Consider the following 24122-nt stretch of genomic DNA (forward strand, 5'->3'; position numbering starts at 1 on the left):
TTTTAGGCATTTTACAGATGAAGAAATTCTTTGTCATTTATCCTTGGGAATGTGCAGAGTGTTATAGTTATCAGTCTCTGTCTATTTTTATGAAAATATCATAGGTCAGATACAGTTCAGAAACTAAATGCAAATTTTTTAAAAAAATACAAAGCTTTTAATGATATTTTCCATCTTAGCTCTATTTAAATCAGAGTTATATGTGAGTCATCAGCCAAATAGGAACTATTAAGATGGCTCAGAAAGATGTGAAACTTAGGAGTTCCTGGAAAAAAAATGATTCAAATTTTATTGTAATCAAGCCAATCTGCTGGCACCTTTTCCTGGTTTTTATGTTGCAGAGAGAAGCCAAAAGGTAGAAGTCAGTGCAGATAATTGACTTTTCCCTCTCCGGAATCTTCACATAGAAGCACTAAACACTGAGCATCCCAATAAATCTGCGAGGAAAAAAAAATCTTATTTAAATTCTTTTAGATATAACATTTATTCTGCCCTCTGACTGGGTGCATTAATATTCTATGATCATGCATAGATAGCTGCATGGTAAATATATATTTGTACATTGAGCTGAAGTGAAGTTTTCATTAAGCTGATCACAGGCAAATTATTAGGCTTAGAAGCAGCTTTTTATGTCTCAGAGCAACATCTCTAAGTTCATGACTGGTATCAAGAGTCATTCACTTGAATGCATGTAGGTGCAGGTTTTTTTCCTTCAGGAAGAGAGATTTATTACAAGATCCTGCTATTGAAACCTCAGTCAAGATTAGGTGTAAAGACAACACAGAATAGGTAAATAGCATCTCTGGTACTCGCCATCAAAGGATGTGATAGAGTATTCTCAGATGGAACAGACAGGTCTGATATTGCATATTAGTGGAGTTAAAGAAATATTAGATATTGGAAATATTCATGCCTCTACAGTGATGAAGAGGAGGCAGAAGCTTTTGGCTTGGATGTTTTAGATAATTAAGAGCAACAAAATGATTATGTTGGGAGCAGATTTGCTGCAGATAGATAGTACATTCTTACTAGAAAAATGGGATATCTCATACAGTGGTCTGATGGCCCTTTTTCTTCTCTCTTTTAAAAGGAAAGAGCACTTCTCTCTTCTAACTGAATTGTAGGATGCATAATCAGACTCATGGCAAGTAATGAAATGACTTCTCCTCCTCTAATAATATTCCTTCCAGAATTTATCAGTATTTTGCAACAGTACTTGCAGTCTGAGATAACTATTACATAGATATATTCCAAAATTTGGATAAAAGAAATCTAGTGTATCATGGAATTATTAAAGAGAATGCGAGTCTATAAATTAATTTGACTACTGTTGAATAAAAGCACCTCATTTTATTGAACCTCCATCACCTTTTTCTAAATGGTAGTGAAGTGGTAATTAAGAAAGGCTAATTATATATTATTGCAAAGTGTACATTTGTTATTAATTTTGTGATGTGCATGCCTTTTTTTTTTTTTTTTTTTTTTTTTTTTTGTCTGCAGTTTTTTGCAAAAATTCTCTGCTCTGACTTACCTTTGGGGATAAAAGGCTGGGGCTTGATGCTGGAGGCATCTGTGAATGGGAATGATGGGAAAAGCTGCTTCCATAAATTGTGGACTATCCTTTCTCCCTGCATTATATTTCCTTTCCTGGAAAGTGTTCACAGTCATATCCCAGAGCGAAGCTGCCTGGCTGTGGTTTGTGGTCCTTTATTGGTCCGTGGGGCCATGCTCTGCACTTGTTGCACCAAGTGTAGAGGTCCCCAGGCATGATGTGATCTTGCTGGGTGACAGCATTAGTGCCTCTCTCTGGGAGTGGGACCCAGAGCACCAAAGACATCCTCTGGAATAGGATTTTTTTTTTTTTTTTTTTTTTTTTTTTTTTTTAAATTTTTCTTTTTCCCCAAACCTGCATCAAAAGCTCCAAGAAATATTGATGACTGGAAGTGCCTAACAACCAATACAATATAGACTCAGAAAAGTAGTGAACTTCTTTTTGCTTTAAAATTATAGAGTGCAAATAAGCTAAAATCCCAAACTAGCATTCTGCAGGGTCTCCTGCACCTGTAGATGTCTGCCAAGTCTCCTGTGCCATAAGAAACAAGCTGGAGGAGTAGTTCTGCTCAGCTCTACACTCAAGGACAGGCTGAGATACTTCCCAGAGGTCTACAGGCAGTCTGGGTGCTGGAGCCATGATATTGTTACCTGCTGGTGACTGTCATCACTCACAGCTTCTTCACCTTGGACTGTGTTACAGACCTGCCCTTAGAGGAGTTCATGTGAGTAACCGTTATTGATCTATTAATGTAAAAATTACCAATGTTTTTTCCTGAGAAAATTCTCAGGAGGTGCCATTTCAGACCCAGGATGGGCCAAGTAGACAGAAAGAAAAGTTGGATACAATTTTTAAGTTGTAGTTTAGAATGTGTAGCCTAGCTTTCACATGATTAGTTGTTTAAGCACAGAGAAAATTTTGATGTAATTTAGAAGGAAATTAGACTTTATAACATTTCACACATAGGAAATGCAGATGTATCTTTTAGTGTTTACTTACTAAAGATGCAAATTGCTTGTCTAAATAATAAAATATTTAAGGTTGGAATTCATCTTTTTAATTAAAATTTTCCCAAGGCAAGTAAGATTACTGCAGCACGGAGAGATTTGCTGATACTTGTGTAATGTGTTTTTTATAATGCTGATGGTGCCAGACAAAGTCAGTTATGTGCCACTCTTGTTGTCTGTTATTAATATTTTTGTATCAATGATGAGAAGAGCAGCAGCATGATTGCAGTCGATGAGCCACAATAAATAGCAGCAAATGCATTCTAACCTCTGACTCTGTGACAAACAGCATGGGTACTATCTGCAGCTCTGGTTTTAATTTCAATGGCATCAAAGGGAAACTCAAGAGCTTTGGAAAATAACTCTGGCACCATGGCTTAGATAAAATAAAATGCTTACCCACAGACATAAATTACCACGGGAATAAAAGGACTACACCAAAATGACATAGTTTCATAATGCTCTTAAATCAAGAAATAGAGGACAGTGAGCACAGCTCCCAAATTACAACAGTCACACTGCTTGATGAGTGGCTTTTTTTGTGGCACTAGCTAACCTAACGGGTTTCTTCAAGCAGTGGTACTTGATGGCATGCACTCAGATTGTGTGGGGAAATTCAGCAGGATGACACTCCCATTTCATGAGAATTAATTCCCAGCACACATTAAAAAGGTATTTTCACAGTTCTGACTGCAGCGTTTCACTGCAGGAACACGTGTTCTGTGAGCAGGATGCTTTGTTGGACTTTCATTGCCACTGAACTCATTGAATTTGAAGCTGCGTGTAATTACTTTAAGGCATAGTAAATCCTGCTCACCTCACTAGTAATGGCACTCCAAGAGCTGCTGTATCTGCAGTCAAAGCCAAAAAACATTGCAACCAGCTGCAAAGTCCTGGTCAAAGCATTTTGCAGGAGGAGGCGCATGCATACGTGTCTGTATTGTTGCTACAGAAGCTGTATAGTCTTCTTCAATAGAATTACTAATACTTGTATCTGTAAGTTCCTCATGTCTTATTCTCACCTCACTTTGTGGGATTCTTTTTTTTTTTTTTTTTTTTTTTAAATCTAGTCTGGGGGGCTTGACAAGCTGACCTGGCTGTTCTGAGGTTGACAGTATATTGGCATTCAGACCAAGTTCTCATCACCAAGATGGTCATCACAGTTCAGACCATACCATCACATGCATTGAAGAAAAGAGGGAGAAAACTCACTTCTGACTGTATTATCTTGTATTAATACATAATGACTGATGTTAATGAATCATGTTAGCCTCTAATAAAATCACTTCTTCGTTACAGCAAGAGGAATGGGGCCAATTCCGCTCTGGCATGGATCCCATTTGTGGCACCTCTAGTGATGGTTCAGTCTGGCTTCCCATGAGAATCTAAAATTTCAGCGCAGTTCTTTCTTATGTTCAAATGCACTGAGACACAAGTGAGCCATTAATGTATTATTGTTGTTACTTGTCTGTTAGTTACCCACTGAAGTTTTCAGTACATAATTTTGTAAACTTCCATGTAAAATTCCTTGTGTAGAAAAAAACCCAAACCAGAGCTTGCTGGTGCTGCAGTCTCAAGTTGATCTAAGTTGATCTAGAACCTCGAGGTTCTAGGAAATACAGTGGCTCAGAACAGATTTTCATCACTAAAGTGAGAAGCCCCTCTGTATCTCCTATCTCATTTTAGGGGGTTTTAAATGTCTGATAGCCATGGCCTAGAAATCAGACATAGAAATCAGTTTTCTGCCCGAGTCATAGAAATAGTTCTGGTTGCCAGACACACTTAAAAGGAATTGACCACTGAACCCGATTTTTCAGTCTTTAGAATGTTTTTTGGCCAGTTTTCAGTGCAGCTTCCGCAGACTGAGTCTTCACACAGAGGAACAAACCCCTCATGTTTAAGTTCATCTTGAGGATGTCCTTCAAGAAATAAGGGGTTCTGGTACCATTTTTTTTAATCTCAAGGTGGGGAAAAATCTTTTGATATTTTTATTCCTTCAAAAGAAGGAATAAGAAAGGACAAAAGCAGAAAAAAAAAAAATAAACCTAAAAAAAAAAAAATAAATTCTTTTCTTTAGTGATAGAAGAGAATCCTGTTTTGACTACTGTACTTGAAAAAAGGTTCCTTCTCAAAACACTGGGGAAAAAAGTGGACATTTATTTTGAACTACAGAAAAACTAGTTTTCTTTTGGAAAGTTAGAAGAATTTACCTTTGGAAAAATACTTGTCAAAGTCTATAGGGGAAGAAGAAAAAAAAGAAAAAGCCCATATCACTTCAGATTTTTGACTAGATCCTGAGATACAGGTGGTTTTTAGAAAGCACAGGTCAGATGTGGGAGTATATGAAAGCTCACCTTTGCTCTCTCATTCCAAGCTGGAAGATGGCTCCAACTTCTGCTAACATTAAATAGCACCTGGACCATTCTGTCTATGCCTGCTGCTCCCCACAGGCCATCTGTGATCTGCATACCACCCTTTGCAATTATTGATACAGTGAGTAATTACTTCTGATGTTAGATATAGCTCCAAATTTCCATTAAAAGGAAAAGACACAGATGAGGTATCCTCTCTGGAATTCTTGGTGCCAGAAGTAGAAGTAACCTGGCGGGTCAAAAGGTGTCCAGGTTGACACATGCTGTATTCAGTTAAGAGGCTAGACTTGTCCTCACTTCAGGCTCAGGACACCTTTTGTGAGAGTGCTTTTGATCTAAAAAGCTGTTGAAAAGAGTGATCTGCATCCTCTGGTGTAATTTTGTGCTGTGCTGGTCAGCAGAATATACCCTGACAACAAACAAGGGAAAATCACAGTTTGTCTTCTCCGAGTAGGAATTGCTGGCTTATTAATTTTCTTTCATAAACCTGGTACTTGTGTGGAAATTTTTATGTACAAGTGTTTGATTGAACTCTGTTTTGCCTTGATTCTGTATAAGGCTGACTACTTGTTGTATACTGGAGTAGGTCTTTAAGCCAATCCTGAAGTTTCCTTTAATTATGTGAAGCAGTTTAGAGAATCCCAGGCAGTATATCCTCCTAAAATATGCTGTACCCATGCTATCCAGAGATTTCAAACTTCATGAGTAATTTAAGAACAATTGAGTGCCATAGGGGAGAATCACTATCAAATCACATTGTGGAAGGTGAAGCCCAGAGGCTGCATTTACACTGCTGTGCAGCACCAACCTGTAGATAAGAGGAAGAAAGGCGTGTCCGTAATGGTTAGGTTTTGGAGCTTCCTCAGAGCTGTTCTTTGCACTTCTGGCTCTGTAGTGCTACACCAGCAGTTTCCCTCTAATTTGTGTGCCCTGCTACGATGTTAAGAGCAACAAAACCCACAAGGCTGATGTAAGTTTTCCCAACACAGTTGTCCACAAACATATATGGAATTACAGGCAGTATAAAATCCAGCTGGCATTCTGAAAAGTGAAAACCTTTCTTGAAAAAGAAACTAAACATGAGGTAGTAGATCATGTCCACCTTCACTCTTTGAGGTTTCACCGGCTCAGGTTACAGAGTGCTTTGTCAGAAAGACCAGGCCATACAGAGCTGAAGTCTGGCAGAAGAAAGCTCCCAAGCTTCAGACCAGCACAAAAATATTTATACACAGGAAAACAAGGTTGAATCCCATGGATTCAATGTGAGCAGCCTCACAAACAAACAAGTAGTGCTTAGTCTAGTCTGGTTTTTAAATGGTTGCAGGTTGTAAAGGTTCTAAAGAAAGTCTATAGAGCTGCAGATAGAAAAGAAGGTATTTCCCTTTTGGTTAGGATATTTGCTTGGAATTTAGCACAAAACTAACCTTAAGAAATCACCATATTTATGTCATGCTAAATATTTAAGGAAGGAGAGATTGGAATTGCTGTTGACTGTTGCTGGGAGAGGATGGTTGGATTTGTTTTGCAAATGACTGGGTAAACCAGGTTCTGCTCCAGCAATCTGCGTTCATCCAGGACCACACTGGCCCAGTTCCTTAGCACCCAGAACTGTGGGGTGGGATGGGGTCATATAAGTTTGATTTTTACTCCTTTCATTAGTGATACAGTTCATGCTGCAGACTAACCTGGGGGTATTGCATGTAATAAATGAGCACATACAATGGTGATTTAATTACACATAGCCCTTTCTACTCAGCTACACACCTCATTCCTTGGTCTTATGCTGACTCCAAAGGCAGAATTCATTATCTAATTGGTCAAAGTGCTGCTCTGGGCCCATTGCTTACTTAGCAGAATAGATGTGAGTTAAAAGGAGGATGAGGGGCTATTTCTGTGTGGGCTGGGTTTTTATTATTTTAAAATTTAAATAAGGGTCTGAATCACCATAATATAAAGAGACCAAAATCAAACAACCATGGTTCATTCCTGTGCTTTGATTTTTATACCCATGCATGTTTAAAAAAAAAGAAAACTAAACATGTGTGCTGCCTTTTAATAAAGATCATATTAAAAATTCAATAAATAGCAATATCTCTGATCTCTTAACAAAAGCGTCTGGTGTACAGGAAATTAAATGAAAAAAAACTTGTTAATCCTTTTTGATTTCTGTACATGGTAGCTGGAAGCAGAATACTTTAACTCGCAGGATTCTCTTTTTGTCCTCCCTCTTTTACATTTCTTCTCCTTTTTTTTTTTTCTTTTTTTCCCCCCCCTTTTTTTTTTTTAATCTTCTCCAGCACAAACGTTGTCTGGGTAACCTCAGTGTAAATGCAGTCTGTTTCTCTGATACATTTAAAAAATAAATAATAAAAGAATAATAATAATAGTAACAAAAAAAAAAAAAAAAAAAAAGGAAAAAAGCCGTTGTGTCATTGTCTCATCCCTGTGGCCTTGCTGTGAGGGATCTGTCTCGAACCAGGTGATAACCTGATAGACTTTATCTTGTCTTTTCTGGGCCTCCCTGAAGCCTGCCAACACTTCGGCTGGCTGTTAGGCATTTTAAATATCCCCCATGAGCCCTAACCTTACCCCTTTTCTCTTCTTGTCATCTGGAATGTCTCAGAGCTGTCAGAGGCTTGTTGCTTATTGATGTTTCCGTGTGTTTTATGTCTTTTCTGAGATATGACAGCCCCTGACACAGTGCTGATTTCAATCAGCCGGCTTCTGGAGAGGCCTAAGATTTTGTCCTCGCGCGGTCCCAGCCGCCAGCACACTTCAGAGGCCTCCATCTAATGAAAATGTTTCAGCAGGCGGAATAAAGGCCCGCTGCTCAACAAACAGCAGCTGATGAATTCACAAGACCAAAAAAAAAAAAAAAAGGAGAGGAGGAAACCCTCCCCCCCCAACCCCTCTGCCTTTGTTATAAGAAAAGCAAGAGGAGAGAGTGACCTCCCGAGCCAAAGGTTTTGACACTGAATCAAATCCCTTTAGGCCTGAGCTGGCAGGCTGAGCCCGGCATTGGATTACTTTATCACATCTTAGAGTGACGCTTGTATGTACCTCAGGACACCCTACGTGTCAGGAGTAGATATTTTACCCCCCTTGCTTATTAAGTCAAGTCTCAGTGTCTGGTGGGAAGGGAAGGTCTATCTGACGGAGCGCCAGGAGGGGAAGGAAGCGCATCCTGGCTAAAAGCAGGGAGGGAGATGATTTGCATGGAGAAACCTCTTTGAAAGAAAGCAGGTCGTGGGCTTGGCTTAAAATCGCTGTGGGAGACAGATATTTTTATTCACGACCAGCTGAAAAAGAGAACGAGCTTTGAGGCAACACAGAGCATTTGCTTTGTGGGGTTTGGTTGGGTCTTTTAGGCAGCATGGAGCCACCTGCCCACCCGGGCTGCTCCCAGCTGCTGTTTGTGCTGCCTCTGTCACCCAGCCTCGGGTACCATTGCTGCTTCTCATGACTCTTTTCGGCACCTCTAACGGGGGGAACAGCCAAGGCAGCGCTCATCCTCCACCTTCAGAAACCTCTTGTAGGGTTCCCCTGCATCATGCCAGGCAGCCCCATCCCTCTTGAGGTGTTATCTGAAGCCTCATAGATTCCCTAATCCCCCGATTTCAGCTGAAATGACGCTCTTGTGAGGCATCATTGTTACCCAGGCTCTGGTGCCAGCGCCAGGAGTCAGCCCCTGCCGTGCAAGGTGCAGCACAGGCAGAGCAGGAAAGTGCAGCAGCTGCAGCAACACCCTGAGTCGCTGATGCCGATGCTGTGGTCATTTCCTCCAGGATGTACTGCCCATGTTATGCACCTTATCTATTTGATGAAGCCCAGTTTCTTTTTTTTTTTTTTTTTTTTAACGAGGGATTTTACCTATCTGAGCCTGGGCTGTGGGATTAGGTTCATCAGTGGGTGAGATGTGTCAGGGTTCATGGTTGCTTCTTTATTTACGTGAGTTTGGTTGGGTTTCTCGCTGATCGTTTTTGCACGGAGGAAAAACAATCTTTCCCTGTTCATCTAACTAACTAAATAAACACAGCCCACCCCACTTTTGAACAACATCAGTGAAATTCATATCTGCAGTGACTCAGATGGTTTTGTCAATAGCAGAGAGAGCTCTGTGTAGCCTGATTCTGTCCTTCGGATGGGAGGCTTTAATCCCGAGTTATTTTTCACAGCATTCAGCTACTGGTTTTTGAGCAACAAATTACATCTATGCCTCCAAGCCAAATAAGGAGTGAAAATTTCTATTTAAAAAAATGTGGAAATAATACTGTCTATCTACCTACAGTTCAATTCCATTTTTAAAGTGCTTTGATATTTTTAACAATATTAATATAATAACAGCAGCATGTGCCTATTGGATTAGTCTGTATTTTATAACTTGGTATCCAATTTCTCCCTTGTTTCCTGCAGGACTGTCACTATTAATTTCTGCTCCCATTTTTTCCGTCAGTGTGAACATTGTCATTGGACTATTGTTTGTAAGTGATAAGCAGCCCCTAGTATTATTATTATTATTATTTCACTCCTGCTTGTTGAGCATCAACAAATCTACCAAAAATATTAAAAATTTGGTGGAAGTTTAACCCTCTCTTTGCCAGATGTTCTCATTTTCTTCAGCTCAAAGGAGCATACTTGCTACTGTATTATCCAAGAATGAAAAAAATAGGAAACTAGTAGAAACGCAATCTGTCACAGGGAGAAAAAAAAAAACAACAAAACCTCAGGGGGTAAAGAATGCCTTCACAGTATGGCTTTAAGGTTTTAATTTATATTGGTCCTGACTCATGACACAGCCAGAGCAAGCCCGGGCCTGGGAGTCAGGTCTCCCACTGACCCTTGCATAGACTGGTGGGGAGAGAGATGTCAGCTGAAAACTCCCAGGGATCGTGGGGCTGCCAAGCGCTTTGGAAATGACTGCCAATTTGGCCTAGTCTCAGCTGAACACATGCCCAAGAGGGAGGGAATGCCAGTAATAAAGCAGTTTAGAGGGGAAAGATATTTCTTTTGAGCTCCCCAACATTTCCAGCCTTTCTCTGTGACAATATGGTTTGCATCCATGTGTGCTCTCTTAGACATACCTGCATGCACATGTGTGCACTCAAAACGAGACAGTCTGCAAAGTAGTACACAAGGCTGATGCCCTTTCTGTGTTCCCTATGCAGCCAACCAACCCCTCTTTAATTTCAGAAGATAATAACAGTAAAAGTGAGTGAATTCCAAAGCACGTTAAAAACCCAAACCCAAAATCCCTGCAGGCATTTATGGTACAGAACAGGTGAATACCAAAGAAGCAGCAAGCGCCATCCTATTAAATTTAGGTAAAAAATGTTCTGATTTTTCCATGATGGGAGACAGTGTAAAACTGTAAAAAGATATAACTATGTTAATAAGTTGTAAAAAATGCAGTTTTGTTAATAAGTTGTATCTTTGTGGACAAACTTTTTCCAAATTAAGGTAATAAGAGTAAAAAAAAGATTTCTAGGTTTGTGGTTTGTTTTTTTGGTTTTTTTTTTTTTGTGTGTGTGTGGTGGTTTTTGTTGTTGTTGTTGTTTTTGGGTTTTTTTTTTTTTTTTGGGGGGGGGGGTGGGGGTTTTTTTGTTTGTTTTTCTCCCTGCTCTTGCCTATAAGATCTAAAAGCACAGAGCAGATGCAGTTCTCTTGTTTATGTGAGCTCATGTTCATGTGTTTTAAGAGCAACACCATTTTAAACTTGGTTGTCCTAAAATCAATTTTTCTTCTGTTTTATTGTATTCCATTATGATGTTTCCAGATTAAGAAAGGAGGAGGAAAAAAAGCTTTATTGGATTGGCTAAAATAGGAAGTACCAAGCAGTTCATTCAAACTTTTTGCTATTTGTTTTACTCAGGTTAATGCCACTGGAGTAAATAGTTTTGCTCATTTAAGTAAAGACTGCAAGATGAGGCCTAATATGAAGATGTGGAAAAGAGAAGAGTGAAGGGGGAAAAAACACCAGCTGTATTATTCATGTCCCAGAACAGTGCAGGAAGTGTGCCAGAATAAGAACTATTTGGTGCATGTAACATGACAGTTAAGAGTACCTAGATGAGAAAAAAAACCAACAAAACCAACAAACAAAGCATTGCTTGGCAAGCACATTCATCTGCTGCAGCATCTGCCTCCAATATGCTTTATACTTGCATAGATGCATTTGGGAACTGAAAGGTAACAAGAATTTATCAAAGGATTAGCAAGCACTGATGCTGCCATTCACAACTGTTACAAATATAAATTGTCATAATCATATTACCCATTCCTCAGTTTAATTTTTTTGCCAGGATGTCTTTTGTCTGAAATGCCAAAATGTAATCTGGAATTGGATGGATGCTGACACAGCTGAAATATTTTGCATTAGTCACTATGAAAAATGCTTCCAGAAGCATGGGTTTGGGTTTTTTTTGTATATGTGACTGTACTGGAAAAGAAACTTAACAAAGATGATAATATCTCCATCACTTCTTTCATTCCATTAAAGAGTTAGAATTTCTCTTTGAAAGTGTTTTGAAAAATGCTGATAAGGAAGAAGATTTGGATGGTTCCAGTTTAAGGGACTCATGACCTACACAGCAGTCTCACAGTTACATATGCAGTTAGAACAGAGGTTATTTCAAAGGTGTATTTATTCTGACCAGCACAGAGCAGAGAGTGGTGTCCAGTGAGAAACAAATCCATGGTTGTTTTAGTGACACATGAAAAACAAAATGCAACTCTGAGAAGACATGGTGTTTTGGGAATGATATTTAAGAAAATGGTTAGGTTTTGCAGATTTCTGTTTTACTTTGTGAGTTTAGCACAACCCAAACCAAATTCTACAAAAAACTCTCAAAGGACAAAACTGATTGATATCTTGCTTCCATTAAAGGGAAATACTGTATTTGAAATCAACACAGCTCTGGATCTGGCACTAGTTTTTCCTCTTTAGCACAGATCAGGATAATAGAAATATTACACAATTGTGGCTTTTCCATGTCAGGAACACACATAAATTCATCTGTATTCCTTTATTTTGAATGCAAAGTATTCTGAATTATTTAATCTCTTAGATTTGGGCCTCCATCCAGGAGACTTCAGGTCAGATCTTTACTATGACTTGATTTACCTCATTTTGCATGCACCAGAGAAAGTTTAAACCTCAGGTGACAAAGTACTAAAGTATGAAACTCTGAGACAGAATGTGGTATGAGGAAAATGAATGGATGTTCTGCTGCCCTTTGCTCACTGGGACTTTCGAGTGGAGGTAAGGAGCCATAGTTTAGCTCAATCTGCATGATGAATTAGGTGTGTTTGATGAACATGCTACTTTTAATTGTATGTCTTTCAGTGTTAGTAACTTATCTTACACAGGTAGTGCCTGCCAAGTGGAGTTTGTTTCTTGGAAGAAGAACAAAAGAAGAGTAAGGAGAAATGAAAACAAAGTTTACCTACTTTTAATTTTTTCAGTAACATTAATGTGCTGGATATTTTCCAAACATGAAGAAAGATCAGTTGTGTCCACATGAGTTCACAACACCCAGACAATGAGCTGAGGAGAGCAGTACAACAACATTAAAGGAACAGTGGGACAGCTAGAACAGAGATGGGGAATATTAGACCTGTTAGTGAGCAGGGAAAAGAAGTCCAGTGAGTGAGCAATAGTGTACTGAGTGAGCATTGCAGTACTATATGGAAAGAAATAGAAAGAAAGAGAAAAGAAAAAAGGGGAGGAAAGGGGAGGGGAGGTGAAAAGAGAGGAGAGGTGAATTCCAGGGATATTAGACTGATAGATATGCTTATGCTTGCCTTTACTCATTACTTGCATAGTCTTTGTTCAAATGATACAACAGATCAGGTTCAGAAGTAACGCACACTTGGACAAAGACAGAGGTAAATGGAAAAAGATGGGAGCCATAAAGCAGGACCTTATTCTCTAGGCCTCATCTGATGTCTCATTTGCTGCTTCTAACACCATTGAAAGACCTCTGAGCACTATGATACTGTTATTAATAATAGCTGTATCATGATTTCTGCTCAGCAGTAACAGCCTTAGGCAGTGCCTGCTCAGTGATCTGTGAGGAGTCGCTCTCCACCTCCCTGGATGCCAACAACAGGACGTTCTCAGCTCGTCTCTTGTTTCATTTGTTCCCTTGTCCACACTTCTGATCACTCACAGCAAGGTGTTCTCTTATCCTGATACTGAAGTACTTGAATTTATTTCTGTGCTGTTGCTTTTCTCCCCAGGCTCTTTTTCAGTAGGACCAGTGCATGTTGTGGGCAGACAGAAAACTTCATAAGGCGAGATCAAAACTCGCCTCCACAATCCAGTGTCTTTGCAGCAGGAAAGACGTGGCTGTGGTTAGACAAAAATGTGCAGTGGCAGGTCTTGGGCAGGGATGAGATAAATGAACCCCCTGTGTGCCCAGCTAAACCTGTGGCTTGCCCTGTGACCCAGAGGGCTCATTTCTAGTGAAAAATTAATAGTTTCCTGAAACAAAATTTCTTTGTGTAGTTTAATACGTGTTGTTATGAATAAAACAAGAAAGACAAAGACTTTGACAAAATAATCTGTAGGAATTTACAGAAACTTCTCCCAACTCCTGAAGTGATTTATTTTATTGAAGAGGAATGTAGATTTTTGCATGATCAAAGGTAACTTTCGACAACACCACACGAGGACAGAAAGGTGCATATCAGTCAGTAATTACTACCAACATTTGCTGTGTGTGCTGGTTTCCTGAGGAAAATCCAGAGTGTTTTTCTTCAGTGTTTCATTGTTAGGTAGTGCATAGATGAGTAAAGGAATGAAGCACTTCTCACTGCTTTTTTGTCAGTTAGGAACAGCAGCTGCAGAAGAGAATACTCATTTCTTTTACCATATTCATCACCTTACTATCCAAGTACCCTCCAGTAGTACATTAAGCATGACTAACATCTGTTCTGTGTTTGTTTTCTCACCTCCTCTCCAAAGGGAGTGTACATAAAGTGAACTGCTCTGGTTTGTTTTGATATATATGCTACACTGCCAAATGTTTATGTCAGAAAAGTAAGTCAAAGAAATCCTTTCTGAACTTAGAGCACTGACTCTTTATAAAGCTACTTCTAAGGCATGGAGATCTGGTGGGTTTTTCTCTTCTCCATGCACTCAGAATGGCCAGAGGAACCTATACTGGCTATTCAGTTGGATTTTTTTTTTTTTTTTTTAACAGGGGAAAGAGTGGTAAAGAGAAAACATTTTTCTTATTTTAAAAATACCGTATGATAGTTTGACCAAAACCACATTTTGCACCACTGACATCATGTCTTTGCATCTTAAATGATATGGGTCACCGGTGACCCCGGTGATCTATTAAAATGATGTACCTAAGAAAGATATTTGAAAGCCAAATGTATCAGTGGCAATGTGCAACCAATCTGTCAGTGCAGTGGTGATGTAACTTGGCATTATCTCCTATCAATGAGCTGCAGAAACATATCTGGTACTTGAGTCTTTGGGGAAAGATCAATATGGTCAGCCCACATATCAGCCAGGAACATTTAGAAGAAGCAATAAAGAGAGTAATATAAAGATATTTTGTGCATATGATGAAAAAGGTGGTGCCATTTATCCCCTGGAGAGTATAAAAATGGTCGTTGTAGAAATGAGATGCTGAATCAGCCCAAAAGAGCTATCACATTAATATTGAATCGGTTTAGGATGGGAGTTTTGAATAGTAGTAAAAGGACAGGACAGTTGCATGTTTGTCTTTAAGTGGAAGACTTCAATCAGTTAATGAGTAGGATTGTTAGGCTCGTTTTACAATTGTATTTATTTGTTCAAGATTTGTAGCCATTTTTCATTAAAGACTGGGTGCAGGCAGTGTGAGCGTGGCTGCGTTTCTGCAGTTATCCTCCCTGAATTTATCTATTAACAAGCAGCTCCCAAAGCAGCCTGTGCATTGCCTATGGTCCCTCACTGTCCTGCTTCCGCAGTTAACAATTTCTAAAAAGGTTTTCAATGTTGCTTGTTCTCAGCATGTGTCTTTGCCTAGGTTGTACAGCAGTTCTGTTGTGTCAGATTTTAGCTGACTACCCACCCTAAATCATACAATTAGTAAATTTTTGTACCACTGGTAGTCCTGTATCTCTGTAATTCTAAAGAACAGCCTTTTCAGCGTGATGAATGTAAACTTACTGAACAGGAACACCTCTGTATCCGCTCTTCAGGCTGGCAGAGAGGTAAATACTGACCAGCACAGCCACGTTCCAGAGGCCTTCCAGCCTCTATAGATTAGGACAGACCTGTCAGTTCTTACCTATGGACTATGGTCTGGCAGCATCTCAGCTGTAAAGTACATACTGGGAATCAACATTTGGAAAAGTGCTTGCCTTCTTTGCGTAATGGTAAAAATTTTGCATACACGCTTAATAAAAGAGAATCTCTTCCAACGTGACACAGTAAGAGAAATGCAAATCCTCTCTGGTGTCACATAGTTGCAAGGAGCAGAGTTTCCAGGGGACTCAGAGAGAAGTCTGCCATATCAATGTCTGCCTAGCAACTGAAAGGTGACACGTGGAGCCTCCTTTTCAACTCATTTCCTCTTGATGAGAGGAAGGGATCCTCCTGCGAGTTATTACCTGAAATAATACCATATGGTAAAATGTAAACAACATCTGCATATTCATGTAATAATTTCATCTGTTTAATTAGTTCCAGCAAAGCAGTTTACCCTCTGAGGCCCTTGCTGTCAGCTCCACGCTCATACATCCATGCCCTGCTGTCGAGCCTGACAGCCATCTATTGTTCATTCACTGCTTCCACCTCGCCACTTAATGTAAGTGAATCTTCTGAGGGGTGGAAAGCCTGTCCCCATTGATCCAGATGTAAGGGCTGGGGGGAGGAGAGTAAATAACTGTCAGCCTGGAATACGGATACTACGAGCAAACTTGACAGATCAGGTGGTTTTGTGGGTTTTTTGAGGAAGAGGGAGGGCGGGTCAGCTCTTGGTTTAAGTGTTGATCTGGACTGCAGACTTTGTAGAGTTGTCCAGCCTTTGCTCTCAGGACATGGCACTTCCAAATGTGGTGAATTCAGCAGCGGAATAGCAGCTTTTCCAGTCAGCTGTGTTTCAGTGCCAGAGTAATGACAGCATGCCTACTGGTGCAGCAAAACACAGGGCCCTAGAGGGCTGTATGGATTGGCCAAACGGGTTTTCGGAAATGCACGTCAACAAACACTGCTCAGGACAAACTGAGAATGTAAAAGCATTAAGCCTAACTGGAAAGGTCCCTGGAATATATTTCTAGAGTCTCCTGGCTCATGTAAATAAATTATATTGTGGGTCACATGTAAGAATCAGCTGTTCAACTCACCTTCAATAGGAAATATTTATATTATGGGAATATAAACACTTCACAGTAATCTCACACCTAAGTGGAGGAAAGTACTGCAGTTTGATGTGGTAAAGTCAATATCATAATAAGGTACTAATAATAATACTTGCTACTTATATGGCCTTTCACAGATTTGAGCAAACATTAACTGATTAGTCCTCCAAACACCCTGATAAAAATAGGTAAGTAAGAATTATTGCCATGTTGTAAAAATAATCCGTATCTTATCGCACACCCATCACCATGGTATCTACACAAACAAGCGTCTCACAGACTACTGTCTTTCCATTGCCTTATGATGCACAGAGGTGAGATTGCAAGGTGTAAACTCAGCTAGAGAGGTTTATCTTCTGTTTTGCTGAATGATGATCATATCTATATTAATAACATTATCCTTTTCAGAAGATTTCCAGACCTTGTGGCTGGTGGTCAGGAAGATGTCCTATGTGTTTGTGATCTGACCTCGTAGAAATGGCCCTGTCTGCATATCAGGGAAGAAAATGTTTCTAAAATATCCAGAGTCCCGATACTAAAAAGCAGAGAAAGATTAGTACCTACATAGGTACACTGTACTGGAATAGTTTATCCTTCTTGTTCTGTGCTCACAAGAGATTCTGCATGTGCATCTTGGATCTTTGGGTCTTTTTTGTAGTATGCAGTGAACACATTTAGGCATATACTGTAGTGTTTAGGAGGTACTAATGTGTTCATCTGTATCATTCTGTTACTGAAGGGGGTAAAGAGGTCTTTCCTGCTTACAAAAAGAAGACTGAGAACACCAGAAACCATCTGCATACTATCAGTTGGCGTGCTTCAGGTTTCCCTCCTAGCAGCTTGGAACAGTGTGAGAATTATTCTTTTAATGCTCTTAATCTGACCCAGATAACATCAGAAAAGGGTCAAAAACATCCCCCTTGTAGAATTATCCATAAGATAATTCTAACTTCTGTACCACGTAAGCTTTGTTGTGGTCACACAGTGCAGAAATTGTAGTTTCCTCCTTATGACTATTTCATGCAGTCACAGCAGTAAACTGAAATAACCTTCAGATCACGGAAGTTAGAACAGATTACCTTTATGAAGCTAATGAGTAACTGTTCTAATTGTTACCTTGCACACAGTTTTAGAATGTTTTCATACACACTGTGGTATAAAAATTAATTTCTGGAAGCTCTTTGAAAAGCTAATTTGTCATAAACTAAAATGATAATAATTTAACAACAACAATAAAATGACATTGAATTAATAATGAACTTTACAAAATAATATTGAATATAAGGAGAAATTAATAATGTGTTCATGATAGGTTCATCAGTCTAAAAAAAAGCCCTAAATGAGACTCTTTTTCCTTGGAAAAAAGGGATGCCTTTTACCAAGAAAATGGGTATGTTGAGCTTTGCCATCAATATGAATCCAAATCTTTCAGGTTTGAGAGGTTCTTCTTGTCTTGGTGTCCATTTTATAGTGCTGTGTGCTGAAAAAGACAGGAATTATGCAATGGTAAGTGGATATAATATCACTTCAATTTGGGAAGTATTGACTAACATTAGATTATTCACACTGTTTAAAATGCCATTAATTATCAGTTTATAAGAAAATAATTTTATATGGTGAGAAACAAAGTAACCCGAGTTTGACTTTCAGACTTGCAGATTTCTGATATCCTATGTGACATTATTTAAGTCATTCTGGACTTTTTTTTTTTTGTTCTCCAAGCATAATATTTTTTTCTTTATCTCATTGTCACACTGAAATTTCATCTATTCTAGACAAGTCCATAAAGGAGTAAAGATCTGTACTGAGTTTGAAATGATGATCTATAATTAATATATTTATTAATGTGAAGTACTAGATAGTCCAGTCATGTACAGGTATTACCTATAGTATTATAAGAGTTCAATTACAACAGGACTCTAACGTTATCCTACATACCTCAAAAACAGTTGTATTACTTCAGTACCAATCTGATGGTCTCTCAAGTCAGCCAAAATTATAGCACAGGTAGTTGTGTATTCTTGCACATTTCAGCAAAGCTATGCTTCATTAATATTCTGGAAAGAAACCCTAAAACTAATGGATTCCTTCCTCCTTTCTGCTCTTTTAAGTGCAATAAAATTGTTCTTTGCCATTTTTTCTCCATTAAATAACTTACATGAAGCAATTTTGGGCAGGCCTTGAAATGGTTTCTAAATTAGATGAAAGAAAAGTCCATTATATTTTAAGTCTATAATTGTTACGGTGTTTTTATGCACAGATCCCAAATAGTTTCTAATGGACATTTCAGGGTAGGAAAGATAATGGTGTTTTAGTGAGGTAACACTGCTGGCCACAGCAGGGTTAATTCATCAAAATAATTTTAAATGTAATTGCTTAAAGAGTGTAACTTCACAAATTTCGTGTAGCCAGAAGCTTCTTTAACATCTTCATGACAAAATGAAGTGCATCCAGAATGTTTTGACATTTTTATTTTTAATACGGAAGTGAAGATATCTGGGTTATGTTCCCAAAACAGAAGCCTTAATGACCTTTATTCTATATTTCTTTCCATAGATTATTGCGATAAGGAAACCCTCGTGTCGCGACCCACTGGCGTCTGGCTAATCCGATGGTATTCGTCACCGCATTGTCCGTGATCAATAACTAATTATCAAAGTGGCATTTCTTTTCAAGAGCTCCTTGTTAAAAAATGGCTTTTGGCTGGGAGTGGAGGAAAAAGGTCGCCACTTTGACATGGTTGCAAGTCTTTCAAAATCCAGTGGGCCGTCCGATTGAATTACTGTCCCAAACTAATTGATATAAATTTGAACAGAAGAATGCTTGTTACTACAGAATGTCATAATGATATCCTTGGCAAGAGCATGTCAGTGGGAAAAAAGGAGAAAAGACCAGCAGTAGTCACAAAGCATCTAGACAAGTTGCAGCACAAGACTATTAAAAAAATTAACAGGAACAAAATTGTACACCAGTTCCTTCTTCCCAGCCAGTCTGATCAGACAGTCAAGAAAGAAAAGCATTAACATTTCCTTTTGAACCTCATCCTTTATTTGAAAATGGTCTTTAAAAAAACCTACTGGAAAAAATAATTGCAGTGTACAAAGGACTGGAACTTGATGATCAGAAGTGTCATTGGCTCTGCGGGGATCATGAGTGAGTATACGTTGGAATTCAGCTTTAGTCATAAGGCAGAATTTGGCAGATAGTTTCCTTAGCAGGCTTTTAAGCAGCCTTAAAAACTGTGCCTTTGAAATATGGTAACTTTCACTAGAGAAAGTTGGACGTACCTTTGAACTGGGGGAAAACCTCCTAACATTTGGGATACAGTAAGAGAAATCATAAAAAATGCAGTGAGAATGGGAAAATGTTTCTGTACTCTTAATGCCTGAAATCTAATGCATTTTCTTGAATGTCATTTGGAGATTGTCTGTTATGGAAAGCTTGGAAACCTTAATTTTCATTACAAGGCAACTGGGCTTGTGGAAATTCCGGCTTTTGGTTTTTTTTTCAGATCAGACTGACTTCTGCGTCATGTAGTACATTCTTCCCTGAGCTGGGAATTGCTAGGGAGTTCAGGAAAAAGTTACCCTTTAAAGGATATGGCATGTTCTGGAAAAGGGGTATTGTAGAAGCCTTTTGGGGGGGCATAACTGGGTTTGACTCATGACAGAAATTGATAAACTGAACCTGTTAGCTCTGTGATCAGAAATGTTGTCAGGTAGTTGGCTAAAATATGCCATTTTAGCCACATCCAGTGAAAGTCCTATGGTTGCTGAGGAAGAGAGGAGAAAGAGATATTTGTACCTAATTAGAAGGAATGAGTTTATATGCTTTTTAATCTCCAATCTTGAAAAGCTCCAGCTGGATCTAGTAAGGAATATCTTTCCTGCAAACTTACTGTTTTACATTTCCTAATGATAAACCAAAGTTGACTAATGAATTGACACAGGGGCTTTTATCTCTGAGTAGGTTTGGGGATTCCCTTCAGACTGTTTCAATCAGTAAACTGAAGTTTGTGGTATCTGATGACTTGCCTGTAGTAGTTGTAGTGTGAAATAATGAGTATCCACACAAACCTTGAGGTCAACTCCCCATGCTACCCCTCTGCAGTATTTTTGGCACTGCTTTAGCATAGGGATTCAGGAACAGATGAGTTGGAGACACCAAACAGATTTTGCTGGTGGAAGTCCTCTCGTTTGGAGTGGGTTGTGGCAGGTAACTATTTTGAAAACAGGCTAGTAATGCTTAACTCAGATTTCATAGAAGTCTGACAGGCTGCTGCTTGAGATGGATTTATTGTTTGGATAAGACGACCATCAAGCCATATTTTCCTGGTATGTCAAAGCCACAGAACAAAGTGGGAAACCACAGGGGTCTGGAGATTTAGATTCACACGGTTCTGGTTACAAAGGGGGAAGTCTACTTTTGCTGACAAAGGATCTAAGGTAGCGAAGTTCACCACGTTCAGTTCCCACTCTGCCTTCCATATATGACTTTATGACTGTCCTCTTATGCTGGGGGCAGGAAATGCCTTGTGATGGCAAATAGCTGAGCCATCTCTGACAGACTTACATCATCACAGAGTCACTAGGGAACCGTCTTCTTGTCTTCCATGGCTGCTTTAAAGACACTTTGTGAGGCTTTCTTCTTTAGCAGACCAGAGAATTCAGTCTGAAAGCCTGTCGGGCGGGTCAGCCACTGTCTAGGTCAACCAGTCTTGCCCCTTAATTATTCCCTCTGGCACTAAATTCACAGGGTGATGGAAGTAGAGGCTAAATATAGGCCCTCTATATATAGGATCTCTATATTCTTGGCATATATCAAACCATGTCTATGCTGTTATTATTGGAATATACGTTTGCATTGTTGTGTAATCTGGAGGAGGGGTTGTAATGTGTGTTATAGAACTGAAAAAAGACTGCAATTTGTGAACTAGTTTGAGGTTCAACTGAAAGCATAACACTTTTAGAACTCACTTAGTATGTTATTAAATATTTTAGAATTTATATCAACTTTTAACACGTAAAAAGTAATTGCTCTGAAAGTATTAAAATTTTATGAGTGATTTGATGCTGAACTGCTTCCTTACAAAAATTAGTGTAGTCAAAAAATCAGTGTCGTTCCTGCAAATCAGATTTAAAATTGGTTAAAAAAAAATAAATCTGTGTCTAAACAAGATTATTGGATGTGCAAGTAGGGGAACACTGAAAAAGAATGAAGTCACTTAAATACCAAAACACAACAAAAACATTTAAGAGGATTCTGAGAAGAGAATTCACTCCTGGTCTACAAGACATTTCTGCTGCTGATGGAAATGTTTTCATGTAGCTTAAACACCAAGATGATTAGGGCTAACAGAAGTTAAAACAGAAAAATTCAAATCTGAAATAAGGTGATATTTTCAATACTTCATTACTTTCTGCAATATTGTTAGGAGAAATGTGACAAAATATTCATACAACATTTGAAATTTCCTTCATCCTGAGATGGGAATCAGGGATCTGATCTTCACACTTCCTAACATCATTGGTAATCTCCTCAGAAGGTGACTGACGTTCATTATTAATATCGTAATCTCTTCCACAGAAGTAAAAACTTACCTGAATTTTAGTTATGTAGTAAACCACATAATTTTGAATCCAGCTAATTACCCCAAAGTAGTGAATATATAAATAGCTCTGAATATATCACGCTTACTGCTTCCATTTAACACTTCCTGTGTTTCTCCTTTTGCTGTTTCGACACAGAGCCAGAGCAAAGGGCCATATGTAGCTAGATCAAAGCAGGAGTCTGTCCAGAAAGGAGTTGTGACTCATGAATCATAACTAATCCCTTGATTACCCTCAGATGGTACATTTTATTTCCTTCCTTGTATCTGGCCAGCTGTTGCTCCTACTGCTGATCCTGCTGGTGTTTTACTGCTTTTATTGGCACTGCTGATGTCTTTCGGTAGTCGTGTAAGAACTGAAAAAGGGATCCAGGAGAGCAGTTTTGCTCCACCCAGAGCATTCACGGCTGAGAAGCTCCAGTGGAATTGGCAGGAGAGTCTCCTTTCTTCCTCTAACAACTCTTAAAAAGGCCTTGAAGTTTTATTGTGGCAGTTATCACTTTAATATCTGAATGGCTCCCAGGTTAGCTGAGTGATGAGCAGGAGTCTTATGGTTGCTGGTTGTTGCAACATCCTCTGTTAGTAATCTCTGCTGGTAAATGTAGAGGAGGGAAAAAAGCTCAGAAATCCATGCCTCCATCAGCATTATGATGGGAAAGAATTCTCAGTACTTCCAAATTCATGTTAACATTTGTTTAAAATTATTTACAAACTATTAATTTATCTGTGTATATGCCTTGTTTATGGCTGTAATTTTCATTTTGTTTCCAACCCATTGCTGTAGTATGAGTAGTAAACCTGGTTTAAATTTTTTATTTAAAATTTTAATACAGCATTTGAAGGAAAAAATTGGCAACAAAACAGGCCTAGCAATATAGTTTAAAATAGTTATAGGTGCAAGCAGACGCCCAGCTATTGCTGTCTGAATCTGAAAATCTGGGAGAAAAGCAGCCATAAAAGTTGCCAATATTATGCACTCAAAAAAAGAATAGAGCTAGAACTAAGCAACTCTGTAAAGCATGGAACAATAATCTTGCAGCTATTTCACAGGCACAAACACCCAGGTAGATTTTTTTTAATTACTATTTTATTTATTTATTTATTTATTTATTTATTTATTTATTTATTTATTTATTTATTTATTAAAGCAAGCAGCAAATCAGCTAAGAAAACCCAGCACTTCATTTATGGGCATTATTGATCTAAAACTTGTTTTTCCACCTAAGCCAAAGTGACAAAAACTTCTCTAAAGTGAAACAAGTTCAAGCACTCTCAGCCTGGTTCCCATTAAACATCACAAGACCATTGTGGTTTGACATTTATCTGGCAGCCTGAAATGTGAAAGACCAGTGTAGCTGGTACAGGGAGAATGGAAAGGCCTCTTTGGCATCACTAGGGATGCTTTTACCAGGTTAGGGTCAGGTGGGATGACAGCAGAGTGGAAGGAGATAGTCTCACTTCACTGCAGACTTGAACTGTATTTCACCTCCAGGGTACCAGTGACTTACTTGGAAATTGCAAGAACACGGAGCTGCCCTTTATAGAATTATAATTCCTTGCCATTCAAACAAAAAACCCTAGCTAATTAAGTATCCCTTATCTGATGTAACCCTCATCCAAACAGAACCAGGGATCATCCTGTTGCCGTTCTTGAAAAATGTAACTGTCGGAAACAATGGTGTTGGTGGCTGCGATTTGAATGTAGACCTTAAAGAATCAAGATTCCAAACTTCTTGGTGCCCTTTCCCTATCAATCAAAAAGAATCATATGAAATAATTATTAGGCTACATAATTATTTTACAAAATAGAAGGTGTTTTTACTGCACATTTCCATTTTAGTACCAATCATTACTTCCCTGAATGCTAATAACAGCGTTAAGCATTAATAGCATGTTTTAAGGTAAAGGGTCAATAGTCTACGACCTATGAAAGAACTCTGAGCATTTGCAATGTAAAAGAAACCTTTCACAGAAAAGTGTTAAATAATAAATGTATTTCTGGGGGAAATATTATATTGTGATCCATTTGGAGAGAAATGACAATTTATAGGACGTCACTCAGCTGCCCCTGTATAAAATATCTTTAATAATGCTGTGGCTTTACACTTGATACATAGGTTCACAGAAAGCTTACAGCTCTCTGCAGAGGTCAGTAGTATTATACTGATTGAGGGGAAACTGAGGCACATAATCACTCAGTGCACCAGTGAAAGGAAAAGGGT

At 38.8% G+C, this 24122-nt stretch overlaps 1 long non-coding RNA gene across 1 annotated transcript in view; it reads left to right on the forward strand.

Moving 5' to 3' along the window:
* The window catches only part of LOC131378647 (uncharacterized), a 79991-nt gene extending 60595 nt beyond the window's left edge, over positions 1 to 19396 (forward strand). Inside the window, exons 2-4 of the long non-coding RNA XR_009208305.1 lie at positions 17032 to 17142; positions 17725 to 17798; positions 18849 to 19396. This is a non-coding gene — a long non-coding RNA (uncharacterized LOC131378647). The remainder of the gene's footprint in view (positions 1 to 17031; positions 17143 to 17724; positions 17799 to 18848) is intronic.
* Positions 19397 to 24122: the final 4726 nt, after the last annotated feature.

Source organism: Hirundo rustica, chromosome 13, assembly GCF_015227805.2.
Source record: "Hirundo rustica isolate bHirRus1 chromosome 13, bHirRus1.pri.v3, whole genome shotgun sequence".
NCBI classification, from domain to species: domain Eukaryota; kingdom Metazoa; phylum Chordata; class Aves; order Passeriformes; family Hirundinidae; genus Hirundo; species Hirundo rustica.